This window comes from Polypterus senegalus, chromosome 3 (genome assembly GCF_016835505.1).
Source record: "Polypterus senegalus isolate Bchr_013 chromosome 3, ASM1683550v1, whole genome shotgun sequence".
Lineage (NCBI taxonomy): Eukaryota > Metazoa > Chordata > Cladistia > Polypteriformes > Polypteridae > Polypterus > Polypterus senegalus.
In genome coordinates, this window is record NC_053156.1 from 194,157,066 (window position 1) to 194,172,263 (window position 15,198).

The 15,198-nt window shown below is 36.0% G+C and overlaps 1 protein-coding gene across 5 annotated transcripts in view; it reads right to left on the minus strand.

The window, feature by feature from the left end:
* The window catches only part of LOC120525764 (leucine-rich repeat and fibronectin type-III domain-containing protein 2-like), a 904,115-nt gene that overhangs the window by 428,213 nt on the left and 460,704 nt on the right, over positions 1-15,198 (minus strand). Inside the window, exon 1 of one of the 5 annotated variants that reach the window (XM_039748351.1) lies at positions 12,339-12,503. The exons of the other annotated variants lie outside the window; for them this stretch is intronic. The gene's annotated coding sequence lies outside the window, so the exon portion shown is untranslated. Of the gene's footprint in view, positions 1-12,338; positions 12,504-15,198 lie in introns of those variants that run through there. 5 annotated transcript variants of the gene reach the window in all.

A 15,198-nucleotide genomic window follows, 5' to 3' on the forward strand; every position in this document is an offset into this window, starting at 1 on the left:
TGATTCATTCACTAACTATATTTTCTATAATGTTGTAAATATAATAATAATATTATGGAAAAGGTTCTATTCATACATTGCTGAATCAACATAATTGCATGGGCTGGAGTCTGCCCAGAGGATACTGGACAGTCTCTTGGTCTGGAATCCCTGCAGATTTTTTTTTTTTTTTTATCTCCAGCCGTCTGGAGTTTTCTTTTGTTTTTTCTGTCCACCCTGGCCATCAGACCTTATTTATTCTATGTTATTTAATGTTGACTTATTTTTATTTTTTATTGTGTCTGCTATTTTTCTATTCTTCATTTTGTAAAGCACTTTGAGCTACATTTTTTTGTATGAAAATGTGCTATATAAATAAATGTTGTTATTGTTGTTGTTGTTGTTGCCCTGGAAGCAAAGCATGATTGTCCCCAGATGGAGAATCTTTTGTATTTTATTATGACTGATTTATATTTAATTATGAATGCTTACTGTATTCTAAAATTTTTTAACCACTTATACACGAGTATTCCACTGGTGGGACACCTCCATATTTGCAGTAAACCCACAAGTCAAGCAAAAATAATAAAGGTATTTTTACATACCCAAGGGTGTCTTCTTTCAAATAAATCCTAAGCTTCCATGTTTTCATTTTTTTTTTTTATTACTAAAACGTGCGATTTGCATACATATACCCCGAGGTGAGCAGCATGTCACAACTGAGTAAATCTGCTTTTCTCAAAGATCTGACCCACTTCATGCCACATACAGTGAAAGCCTCATTTTTACTGGAAAGCTGTTTAGAGTATTCTAATGATGTATAGCTATCTATAATTGGCCAATAAAATTATGTCACATCTGTGGATTAAAAAACAGGAAATGAATGGCTTTTTTCAATTTTAGGCAATGTTTTTTTAGCATACCCATGAGTATCGTTACACTGTACTTGTGCCGCTCTAAGTTTCATGCGAGGACCCCCAATATGGAATATCACTGTATCACACCACTCATATCAATGTGTCATGAGAACATGAGAGAAAAAAAAAGGTGTCTCAGCCAGTGGCTTGTTCAAAGTATAAACAACCACCCACCCCCACACACACACACTGTTACCAAAAGCAACTGGAGTTAAATTAGTTTCATTCGCTTGTATATACAGTTAGGTCCATAAGTATTTGGACAGTGATACAATTTTCATAATATTGGCGCTGTGCACCACCACAATAATTTGAAATTAATATATCAAAATGTGATTGAAGTGTAGACTTTCAGTTTTAATTTAAGGCATTTAACAAAAATATTCTATTATCCATTCATTAGCGACAGCAATTTTTATACATGTCCCCCCATTTTCCGGGTCTCAAAAGTATTTGGACAAACTAACATAATCATAAATGTAATTCTCATTTTCAATACTTCGTTGAAAATCCTTTGCAGTCAATGACTGAAGTCTGAAACCCATGGCCATATCCAAGTGCTGGGTTTCCACCCTTCTTATGCTTTCCCGGGCCTTCACTGCAGCTACTGTATGTTCAGGTCTTTCTTCCTTCAGTTTTGTCAACAGCAAGTGAAAAGCATGTCCTTGCCATGTGATTTTCTTGATCATTGAAGAATACTCCACTTTTTCATGAAAAGCAGTTGGTTTGCTGTCACAGTACGTTTTGGCTCCTTGTCCATCTGTACTGAGAAGAGTTGTCCTATCAATTCTGCAGCATTTGTCTGAATCTGGGCAGATAGTATTGCCCTGTACACTTCAAAAATCATACTGCTCCTTTTGTCAGCAGTCATAGCATCACACTGCCTCTACCATGTTCAACAGATATAGTATGCTACAGATCATTAGGCATTCCTTCTATTCTCAATATTCTTCTCTATTCATCATTCTGGGCCATATTGTTCTTAATTTAATTTGTCCAAAGACAACTGTTCCAAAACTGGACTGTTTTTTTATAAAATATTTCCTGGCAAAGTCTAATCTGTCCTTTGTATGCTTGACGTTTACCAGTGGTTTGCACCTTGTGGTAAACCCTCTGTATTCACTTTTGTGAAGTCTTCTTTTGATTGTAGACTTTGGCAATGATAGGTCTACCTCCTGGAGAATGTTCTTGGTTTTTCTTAAACAAGGAAAGAATTCGGTGATCATCCAGCACAGTTGTCTTCCATGGATCTCCAGGCCTTCTGGTGTTGCTCAGCTCACCAGTGTGTTTCTTCTAATATCTCTCAGATTGGTTTGTTTTGTTTCCTCTGACTAATGATGGCCTGTTTTTACTTGTATGGGCATCTCTTTGGACCTCATATTGAGAGTTAATAGTGACAGCCTCCAAATGTAAATTCCACATTTGCAATCAATTCCAGAGCGTCCACTTCCTTAATAGTTAATGAAATAAAGAGGGACCTGCTCACACCTGGCTATGAAACAGCTTATCAGTTAATTGTCCAAAAACATTTGAGCCCCTGAAAATGGGGGACCATGTATAAAATGGCTGTCATTCCTAAATGCCTCATACAATATTTCTGTTAAATCCTTTGAACTAATGCTGAAAGTCTACACTTTAATCATGTAATTATTTATTCATTTCAAATCTAGTGTGGTGGCATATAGAGTCAAATTTTTTTAAATTGTGTCACTGTCCAAATACTTATGGACCTAACTGTAAGATCATGCACATGTAAGTATGCATGCATGTGTATATAAACATACCAACCCTCATATAAACTGGTGTTAAATCCACTATCATTTTCAGTTACTTAATGGTTACTCACATACTTACATGTCCATAAGAGGGAAAGAAAACAAAGAAAAGGTTAAATTGCAGGTTAAAGGAAGTCAGAATCAGTGTTTTTAGCTCTTTTTCTTCTTCTTAGAAATATGATTAGCCAACAACTGTTACTTGCTTATTTTACAGAAATAATCATACCCTGTGTAGGTGCAGACTTTAAGCGGGTGTAAGGGTGTGTAAATGCATTTCGCTGCGCAGCTAGCAGAGGCACTGTCTGACTGCACCGCCTTAATGTGCATAGACAGGTGGATCAAGCCTCCAAGCTGCCGTGAGGTACCGGCTCTTCACACCTGCACCCAGTTGTCTAACAGTTTTAAAAAGAGCCTGCATGGGTTGGGAGAGAGAAAGAAAGGAATGTGTCAGAAAAGAATTGACTTTGGAGGTTAAAAAAGTCTGCATAGCAGTCTCGGGCAGGATGATCGTTCCACCTGGGTAGGAAAGGCAGTGCGACCAGGGTTCACACAAACGATCATAGTTTTGTCTCTAAGGGCTGCTTCACCCCACTAATCATTTGTGTGGAGTGGGGTAAGCATGGCAGATGACCTCCCCAGGGATTTGAGGTATGACTGCGGGTACGTGAAAGATGACAGGAGGAGTACCAACCACAGATGGTCTGGCTGGAGCTTTTTTGAGGCAGCCAAGACGGTGTCTCCACTGGCTGCGTTATGGGTGAGCCAGGAGGATCTAATTATTGTGTTTTTAACCTCTGGTTTTAGTGGATTTATTTATTATACATTTTTAACATCTCCACTGACACCTTAAATTTATTGGATTATTTACTATGGAACCACTGTATTTAGAACACTGTTTTGAAATTCATTTTTTATTAAAAGCATGTATGCACTTTTCATCATTTTTTTGCTTAGTGTGTCCCCAACTAATCTCGGTTACGGTACTGATGGTGACGGGTTTTAAAGGCTTCCAGAAAGGAAGGGGAGCTGGAAACTGACCTGCACTGTCTCAATAAGCATTAACTCTTTCTGGATACTTAATTGCACCTTGTGTGCATGGACAAGACAATAATGTGTTGTCCAAGTTGAAGGTATTGCTTACAGCACACAGGGTAGACATAAAAAATATAAAGAGGGTTATAAAGAGAACACAAATATCAACAAAAAAAACACACCGCAAAATAGATAAGCTAAACCAAACATGAAGGATCAGGAGGTATGTTTAAACAATAACTCATTTAAAGCTAAAAGAAAATCTAGCAAAAATGAACAGGAAAATATCAGCAAAATTGAGAATAAAACTAAAGTACTTGAGGCTCACCTGGAAGAAGTTAAGAAAATGTTTATGACGTGCATCGAAGAAACTGAACAAATAATATCTGCCACTGATACAGACAAAAATACAATTTCATTCTAACAGATAAAAAAAGCAATGGATTCTGGATTTCAACAAGAAAGATTATTTAGCACAATTAACTTTCTGAGATGAATCTTAGATCTATTTAGTCCTCTGAAATATTATTGAAGTAACAGTGATTACAATAATGTATTATATGATGGTAAAGTGTCAGCAGAAAACTTAAATTCTGACCATATATTCACCAGTTGCTAGAATATTATTAAGTAAATGCATCATTAGTGTCAGTAGTGAAAAGTGAAGAGATAACTAATAATGATTAAGGTGGAGTAATTTCGGTTAATGAAGAAGCCACAATTTGACATGGACTGCTGGAAAAGTCATCTTTACTTTCTACAGAATCTGATATATAGAAATGTTGAAACTTGACAGAAAAAAAAAAAGAATCACTTAACTAACTCACTTAATTCAAGAGTAAGAGATAGTTCATGGTAGTCGGCCGTGCTAGAACCAACTTCATGATGGATTGTCAATATTTAATATTTGTTACAAAAAGGCTGTTATACCAATTTAAATAAAAAAACCCTATTGATTTCTAAAAAATGGAACAGCTCATCTTTGAATTGCAATTTCATTATTATGAACATTGAGAGAAGGCCAATAAGATTTTACAAGCAGGAAGTCCACAATGTAATAACAGCAATTACCAATATAGATAGGCATTAAATTTATAGACCATAAAAATATAACCCTTATAATTCGAGAGTACTATAAGTCTTATATTCCACTCAGTCTAAAGAAGATGAAAAACAATTTAATGAGTTATTTGACTCATTGCAGATACCACAGCTGGATAATTAACACTGTGGAACTGGATAAACCTTTGACATTGTCAGAAATACTAGATGCTATAAACTCACTTCAAAGTGAGCTCTGATGGCTATCCAGTGGAATTTTATAAAATAAAATTTTAGCTCCATTATTATTAGCAATATTTACAGACAACAGATAAGCTAAAGACAACAATTCTCCCTCAAACCTTTCACCAAGCATTAATTTCAATGCTTTCCTGAGAAAAATAAAGACTTACTACAATGTGCATCACATAGACCAGTCTCACTCCTGAATGACGTCTAACCAGAAGGATTGAGAAAGTGCTTCCTTCTGTAATATCACAAGACCAAACCAGATTTATTAAAGTCAGACACTTAGCTTCTAATCTTTGACATTTGTTTAATATATTCACCCATTAAATCTAACACCCAGAGATCTTACTGTCTTTGGATGCAGAAAAAGCATTTGGCATGATTGAACAGGACTGCCTATTCACCATATTGAACAAATTTGCATTCCACCCAAACATATGTGCATGAATTAAATTACTCTATACTAGTCCAGGAGCCTAAGTTCGTATTGACAACATTATTTTGGACTTGTTCAAACTAGAACACAGTATACAACAAGGATGTACCCTATCACCATTGCTTTTTACAATTGCCATCGAGCCATTGATTGTTTACTTTCAAAATGCATTAGAATTAAAGGGGATTTTCAGAGGAGGACTTGAACAGAAAATATTATGTAGATGATATGGTACCGTATATATCCGACCCACAAAATTCTACGCCAGCAGTCCTAAAAGCACTAGGAGATTTGCAAAAGATATATGGACTCAAAATTAATTTGAATAAAAGTGTGCTTTTTCCAGTGAACTCACTAGCACACAATACTAGACTGGAAACCTTACCATTTATCTTAGTTCACTTTAAATACCTAGGGGTAAATATCACAAGTAAACTTAAAGCTCTTTTCAGCAAAATTTGTCTTTCTGCACTGAAAACATTCAACAAGATGTGAATACACGGTCCACCCACCATCTCACATTAGCAGGGAGAATCAACAGTGATCATCCTTCCCAAGCTTCTTTTCCTATTTGATACCATCCCCGTTTACATTACCAAAACTTTTTGTAAGAAACTAGATTAATCACATCCTCATTTAATTGGAATTCTAAACATCCATGCATCCAAAGGGCATCTCTGCAATGGCCTAAAGCAGAAGGGAGCATGACACTACCTAACTTTCAATTTTCTTACTGGTCCTCAAATACAGAGGCCATAAAGACCTGGACATCAACACAAATCAAATATACACAAGCCTGGTCAGCAACAGAATTAAAATCATGCAGTACTTCTTTATATTCCCTGCTCTGTGCCCCAATAAATAAATACAAATTATTGTAAGTACACTAATCCAGTAGCCCTTCATTTACTCAGAATATGGAAACAATGTAGGAAGCACTTCAAGACAGAGAGGCTTTTATCTTTTGCACTTATACATGACAACAAATCTTTCCACCCTCTCAAACATACACAGTATTTAATGCTTGAAAAATGTCTGGGATTAACACATTTACAGACTTGTACAAGATTAAACCCGTGAATGTTGCAATCTAGCTCCAGCCTCACTGAGCCACATGTTCTGGACGTGCACCAAATTAACATCATTTTGAACAAAAATCTTTGAATGCCTTTCAGGCGGAGTCTAAGGAGGCTGAGGATAAGGATCTGCACTGGTATCCAAAAGATTGCAGGTTCAAATCCTGTTATTGCCAAAAGAGAGCCGACTCTGCTGGGCCCTTGAGCGAGACCCTTAACCTGCACTTGGTCCAGGAGTGCTGTACAACGGTGGGCCCTGCGCTCTGACTCTAAAGGGTATTTAAAAACTAACAAATTCCTAATACAAGTAATTGTATAAGGAGAAATAAAACCCATTAACAACTGTGTTTGGTGTACTCCCAGAAGGGCTTAACGTGAAGAAGGAAAAACAAATCACAATTGCCTTTATCTCACTGCTAGCATGTAGACTTATCTTGGTCAACTGGGAAGAATCCCTACCCACCACCGTTAAGTCAGTGGGTAACTGATGTTCTATACTATCTGCAATTGGAAAAAATCAAATTCTAAACTTTTTTAAAAATATAGTAGGATCTAATCAATAACATTTAAGAATAATCTTCTATATTGGTGAAAAGGATACTTTTTCCTTCCTTGCTACTTCAAAGATTTGATTTGCTGGTTGGCTCTCCTCTCTTTCTTTTGGGTGGGGGATAAATTTTGCTTTTGTTAAGTTTGACTTGATTTTATGGATTGCTATTTGCTTTTAATTAAAATGAATAAAATATAAATAAATTAATAAAATGTTCAAGTCATTTGCACAGTATCAATGATGGCCTCAACCTATTACATTGCATATTTACCATTAATGAGATTTAAAATTAGACAAGCTAAATCAAATATTGTTAAATAAACCTTTGAAGTGTATTACTGATATTAAAGGTAGCATTTTCCTGCATTTTCAAAATGTTTCTCCATTTCAAAGTAGAAACTGTCATCTTCATTTTTCACTTTAAGTCATCTAAATTAAACACCATGTCCAAGGGAGTTCAGAAACAATTAACTATGGATAAAGGTTGTCTCTTTATTTTTGCTATGTACATTTTCCTATTTCACTAGCACTTTACAGTAATTCCATCTGAAGCCATTTATCATCACTCATTCAATGTGATATTACACAAGGTCAAAGTTTACTATTTGTCCTTTAGTGAGTGCATCTATCCAATATTTTTTTCCTTCTCAATGGTCAGCAGTTTTGGATTTCTGTGCAACTTTTCATTTAAACAGATACTTGGTCTTACGTATTTAAATGATTTTGGTTGTGTACTTTTCTTGTCTGTATTGTCACTATAAATCTGAATGTAAGAAATTAATGAATTGAACCGAACCAATTTTCTTCACAGCAGGTCCTTGAGTTGCCACAGCTTTCAGAGCAAACACTAAGTGCATGTCAGGAGATAACCATCATCATAGGACACAATCACATATATTCATGTATTCATTTATTCTGGACCAATGCAAAGTTGACAATTAACCCTATATGCACATCTTTGGGATATAAGGAGAAATTAAAGTACCTGGACAAAGCTCAAGCACATAGGAGAATCACTTTTAGGCCTTGTTATGGTTATGCTGGAGAAAATCTCCCTTGCTTAATATCCATCCTAACACTGGGTGCCTTTCATACCTTGCAAGTTTGCTATCAAATTTAGCTCAAGACTTATTCTGACTTCTCTCTCTCACATGTTTTATATATGTTTTACTACTGAATTTTGAAAAAAAAAGTACACAACTAGGGGTCAATCCAACTGTTTAAATATGACAGCATTTATTGGAAAGAATTTTTGATGATCAACTCCAAGACTAGTCTTGGATCAATCTGCTCTACATTCTGTTTTCTGACCTTTTTGCTACAGAGGAGAGACCTTTCATAATTAAATAAAAGTGACCTAATTACAATTAATTTTATTGTACTGTAATATTTTCTAAAACTAAAGAAACAAAACTGGAATGGGTTATAGCATGTTTCTGTTCCCTTACTATACCCTCCAAAATGATTGGCGCCCTTTGTAATGATGAACGATAAACAAAAAAATAAAATTTCTTTACTGTTTGCTATCTTCATTGTATAGCCAATTAATGAGAGAAGTCTAACCTTTCCTGCAAAAGATTGATTCTGTGGTTATTGTACCAATTTTGTGTGGATTTCGATGTATGCATTTTATCATAGCTTGCTGGGACATCCAATAGCAAACCTGTCTTAGCTTCCTGGTAGAGGCAGCCAACCTTTGATCTAAAATATTTTGATAGTTGATGAAACCCATAATGACATACTATATATTCTAACCAGCTTTCCAGGGTTTTTAAGAAAAAACGCTACACAACATTACAGATCCACCACTGTGGTTAACAGTGGGAACTGGGTTCTTTCCTGCATGAATTTGATTTATTTTACGCCAAACCCAGCTCTGGTGTTAACTGCAAAAAAACAAAGTTTCATTTGACCACAGAATTAAGTTCTGATCAAAATTCCACTAAAGCTTAAGGAAACTACAGATGTTTACATTTGTGGTTTAACATTAGCAGAATCAATCTTCTAGACAGCCTGATAAATAGCTTTTTGGAACGGAGGTGGCATCAAATTTTTGGAGACTTGGAAATACTAGAATGCATTTAAGTTCTGCAACTGTTCAAATGTGACCATTACAGAATGTTTTGTTTCCAAACCACTTTCCTCACCCTGTGTGGAAGCAAAGAAGGCTTCCTTAGAAAGGTCCATCATGCCTCCAGTTGTATGAAACTTACTGTAGTAAATGAAATGGGAATTTTCAAGTGTGCAGCTATTGCTACAGCCATTTATGAAGGTCAACTACCTTTTGTCTCACACTTGAGCACTCTCTGCCTTTTACCCATGTTGTGTGACCAAATTAATTTAGCCTGTCTGTTTCTTGATATTTACAGGTATATGCCTGACAAACAAGAATCTGTTTGAGAAAAATTATTTTGTGAGTAGTTTTCTCTGATTAATTCTAAAGTTTAGATCAAGATATTGAACAATAAAGACATTTTTTCTTAGCTTTTGTCACTCATCTTTAAGAAGGCTGGCAATAATTCCACAAGGCCCAATGTTTTGTCTTGTTAGAGTAATATTTTACTCTACTTTCCCCTTTTGTATTATTAATATGTAGCTTTTGTCAGAATGCCTCAGATCTCACAGACTTGACACTGTTTATAAGGTATTGTACCATATAACTTCTCCCCACTTTCCCTTCTACATTTATAACCTCAGGCAATTAGGTGTAGTAAAAGACAAGCAGGAGTTAAATTACAATTTAAATAATGTATTATTGATAATATTCATAAATAACAGTATGCAAAGTACATTTGAATATTGGCAACTATACAACCTGATAAATGTTGATGTGTAGTTTCAGGCGGCACACAGACTTGTTAGTTATTTAAAATGTCTCTAGTTAAGCCATCATTTGAGGTCAGCTTTCTTTAGAACAGGCCGAATGCTTGTCTGAATATACCTGCCGAGCTGTGCTCTTCATTGTGTTGTCCTTTTCAGTTCATGGTGTGAGATGGTCTTTCATCAGTTTGGTAAGAGAGAGAGTTGGGTAAAGCAAGTAAAGTTATAGGTTTCCTGTCCAGCGCCTAGAGTCAATAGGGTGTCATGGTACTTAAAGGCTTCTGATACAAGCCAGTTCCAAACAGCCATACTTCAGACCAATGGGGGAACAAAATTCACACCTGCCCTCCAAACCATGTGTTAAGGTAAAGCTTGGCAGTTAGGCAGCCTGGCTTTCCTGAGGGGGTTGACTGATAGACTTCAGCAGAGAAATATTGGCCAAACTTGTTTGGGGCACTAGCCCAACCCTGTCGTAAAATTACAAAGTGACTCATTCCTAAAAGGGGAGAAGAGTTTCTTTACCCATTGCTATTATCATCAATAATGTAACGCTAATATTACATTGCTTTGTAATACAAAAAAATGGCAAGTAGGAATCCAAAGAGTTTTATGAAGTGCTGTAATGGTATATGGTGAATAGTATTAATATAGTTAGAAGAAAACAAAAAACACAACCTCAAAGCGATCAGAGTAACCATAATAGGACTGCTAGAGAAATAATCCTTGAGGTGATTCAAACATATAAAATATATATCTACTGAATTACAGGAAAAATAAGGTTAAGAGAAAAGAAAATACAGCTTGCAAAACTGGAATGAAGGAAATACTTCAATCAAATAGAGCAGTGCTGTAGGGTAATTTTCAGAAAATATATGCCATATATCTCTCACAAAGCAGAATTACTTTCTGCAAAAAAATATTCCTCCATGCTACTCTTTCTAAATTAAATAGGACCACGTTTCATTTTACCTAGACAAGTATTGTCCTGTTTCATTGATTAATATTTCAAATGATGCTACTTTCTTCTTTATCCTTGCAGCTAAAAGCTAGACAATCTTCAACAGCTTAACTTGCAGTCTCCTCATGCTGCCTTCATCTATAATTCAGAAGTATTATTTGCAGACACAAGGCCATGTCAAATTCAGCAGTAGGATGTTGATAAATCAGAACAATTTTCTCCTTAGTCTACTGTACATAATCCTAAAAAAACCTGCTTTACAAAGCTTTTGTGATTTTCTGAAAAATGGAAGGGCATAAAGTCAACAGTGACATAAAAGACACTAAAATTGTTAAATCCTTTACTAAAAATAAAATGCTGTAATACATTTAACAATAGGGTTGGTGGCTCTATGATGCAAGAAAATCCAGTAAAATACAACATTTGAGGAGCAATCATTTTCAGTGTTATAGGAGTCTTCTAGCTGGGCATTGTCTCCATATAACTATCAAATGTAAATTGAGAAACTGTAGTTTGTCTATAGCTACAATGTTACATCTCTTCTATTACAGTGCATTTGTTCACATTTTAGTGGGCATTTGGATAAAGGTTTGCTTTTGAAGAAACGTAAAAGTTGAATGCAGGTTCCAACTAGGCTCTAGAGTAAAGAGGAGAACCTGCACTAACTGAAGTGATGCAAGTGTTTAAGAAAAAAAACAGAGCATGGCTAGGAGCTGAAAATACCTGTAAATGTACTGGACACCCAGGAAATGGTTTTCCTGATAGCACCATACAAAGTAATGTTCCAATAGGAAGGGGAGCCTGACAGAGCATTGCTGCACCCACCACACAATGGAAGGCAGTCCCCAAAATGCTAGGTAGAAGGCAACCTACTATGTTAAATGTACCTAGTACTTTTAATCAGATAAGCCATGGGGGGATAGGAAACCTGCAGTGCGGGCAATGTACTGTAGTCCACATCTCTTCCCTTAGTTCTTTTGTAGCTGGGAAAATTGTCAGAAGACAAGGTACAACTCATGCCTAGAAAAAGGTCAGACTAGGAAAAGTCAACTCAATACTCCAAACTGAACACATTTCCTACTCTTCTTTCCACCAATCGATGCAAAGAAAGTAAATCACATAATATAAAAGTGAAAGGTGAATTTCTTGTAAAGAAATGTGAATACATATATACAGACAGAAATTGCCCTGAAATATACAGTGACTTACATAATAATAGTAAACAAACATATATTTATATAAACAAGAAAATTGCCCAGCCTTTTGCTCAGCCAAAGAACACTATATACAATCCACACATACATCTTCCCAAACAAATATTGCACATAATACATATAAAAAATACCATAAATAAAACACACCAACAAAGTCCACATTGGAAGTAACTGAAAAGATGGTGGAGAATGATGAAGCTGGCCTAATTCCTTGAAATAAAGTGGGTGCAAAAACATTGACTGAAATGATTGCACTTTCCCAAAGTAAAAAAAAAAAAACAACAGTCTCACCAAAATTTGACTCCCAGCATATGTGAAGTATTTTCGAGTTAGAAGCCAGAGAAAATGCCCTTCTATAGTACTCTGATGTGGTGGATTGTGGAAGTCCCTCTGTACTTGTGGCAGTCATCAAAGACTATCTTAACAGGTACAATCAAAATGGCAGAGCTTTGAGAATGAGATCAAGATGGAGAGACAATTGATCTCTAAAGCCCTCTATATGTAGAGTTAACCTGGAAATCTTTTTACCAGAAACAGGAAGTCCCACCTCAAAGGGCCAGCAGCTGCCAATCAAGTGGCTTTCTCTTGTTTCAAAAGATGGTGACTTTTACACAAAGAGCAAGTAAAAATTCTGTAAAAGGACAACAGCTAACAGAAATAATTGAACAAACCAAAAATATCACAATTAAAGTTACGTAATACCCCTAAAAGTTAACATTACATTAGGGGCCACTGGGGAAGTTATGTCTTATTAGCCAGAGAAGGACATGCTTTTTGGAAGTGATTTCAGGACTTGGTTGGAAGGAACCCTGTAAAGCATTCTTAAGTCTGCAGTTTGTAGCAGAGACTAAGTGAAGGCTCAATAGCAGTAGGAAAAGACCAGGAATGAGAGAAAGAGAGATGGGATAAAAGAAGACAGGGTGCTTTGGTAGTACTGGAGCAGTGAGTTTAAAGGTCAACAATTGTAGTTGATTGACAGGGATTCAATACCGTTCACTAAATGCATCATTCTATAGAATTAGTGGAAAAGAGGAAGACGAAATTCCAAAGATTCAAATGCAATAATCTTGGCTTCCACAATTGTATTGTATTCAACTCAAAAATGATGTCCTCATATATATAGTATATACAGCATCACATGAGCGCTTGTGAGGCAGCTTAAGGGCTCTGGTGATGATAGTTACCTACCAAACCAGGGATTGGCATTGTCTGTTAATACCTTCTCTATTCCTCCCTCTGCAGAATGGAAGATAGATGACCATGCCACCTCGGACGTCACTTCCTTTGTCCATCCTCCTTGACCCGTGCCTTCCTGCCTGGAACACATATGACCAGCATTTTGGCCCTTGTTAAGTCAGTTCAATAGCGAACTCCCTGCTGAAAAGACGTCAACCTTATCTTTGTAAAAAGATTGTTTTTGTTTTTGATTTATTTTGATTTATTCTTTGCTGAAGAAGGGGCCCGAGTCGCCTCGAAAGCTTGCATATTGTAATCTTTTTAGTTAGCCAATAAAAGATGTTATTTTGCTTGACTTGTCATTATATTTAAATATAAAAAAAACTGCAGTGTGTGAGAAAAAATGAAATGAAAATCTGGGTAACATTCATTAACATACAATGTTAAAAGCAGTATACAGTAACATATAATGCCCTAGAGGGGAATAAGATATACTATACTGATTTTTTTTTTGACATTAGCAAACATATTAAGGTAGTGTGGCAAAAATGGCTTGCATTGCTAACTCACAATTCCAGAGTCATGGCTTCTCACCCCAACTTGGTCACTGTCTATATAGCATTTCTACATTTTCTTTGCCTTTGCCTAAGTACCTTTATGTATCCTTTCTCCACATGTGTGTTTGAGGCTGACTGAAAAGAGTTCAACTGGCTCAGTGTAGGTGTGCATCAATGTGGCCTCTGATAAACTGGCTCCCCATCCAGGACTGGTAATGAACTTGGCAATGATAAACTGGAAAAGTGTGTTAGAAAAAGAATGAATGAATAGAGAAGCACATTTTACCCATACATTAAATCAAGCACTTTCTATTTATGATAAAAATGTAATGATTGAAAAGTTATTGAAAATTATTAAGTTTAGTTTAGTTGTTTAAGTGCTGGGATGGAGTGGTGCCCTGCCCGGGGTTTGTTTCCTGCCTTGCACACTGTGTTGGCTGGGATTGGCTCCAGCAGACCCCCGTGACCCTGTAGTTAGGATATAGCAGGTTGGATAATGGATGGATGGATGTTTAAGTGTAACGTCTACATTTTAATACCCAGATCGAAAATGTGATTGTTCTTACAATAATGCATTTTAATGTTTTTCAGATCTATTTGGAATAACAAAAATATTTCAATCAGGAAAAAATGCAGTCGAACAGTTAATTTCTCCTTAAGTTTAACAAACACAATTAGCAACAATTTAATATACAGTATTCTGTTACCCAATGAAAAGCTGAAGGTCAGTGCTATGTTAATCATGTGCGCTGATTCACTTCTTAATTCAAAAGATATTTGAACAATTCATCTACATCTCTAGTGTCATGTTCATTTTTATTTACATGATACAGCATATGTGTTCAAGTGTGCCTGTGAACTTGCGAGCACCTGAGAGCAACCTGAGTCAGATTACTGTCAATCAAAGGCATTTATTTTAGAAAGAAATTAATAGAAATCTAGATATGTCACCCCAAGTTGTTATAGGTTTCTGTTTCAATACAATGAGTACAGTGTCACCTTATTTCATACATGAAGTTAACTCTTGAAACTTTTCGAAATCAAGTCAATTGTACCCAATGTGCTTTTTTATTTAAATATGACATAAATTTCAGGTGCTGTGGAAAGCATTTATGGAGGTTTACCCTCTTAATCAATTAATAACGTATTCTCTGGATTAAAGATAAAAAAGTTTTTGGATGCAACTAATATTAGTGAGGCATGGTGATAACTGAGTGATTAGGGCTGCCCCAAAAGCCTGTGGTTTACTCCCAACCATGACACTGTGTTTCATGTTCTCTCATTAAATATGCACTTTTTCTTGTATTACTCTGTTTTTTTCCCCATATATTAAAGATATATGAGTTGGGGTAATTGACATGTCATTCTCTAACCTGCTTAATCCAGATCAGTGTCACAGGGGGTGCTGGATCCTATCC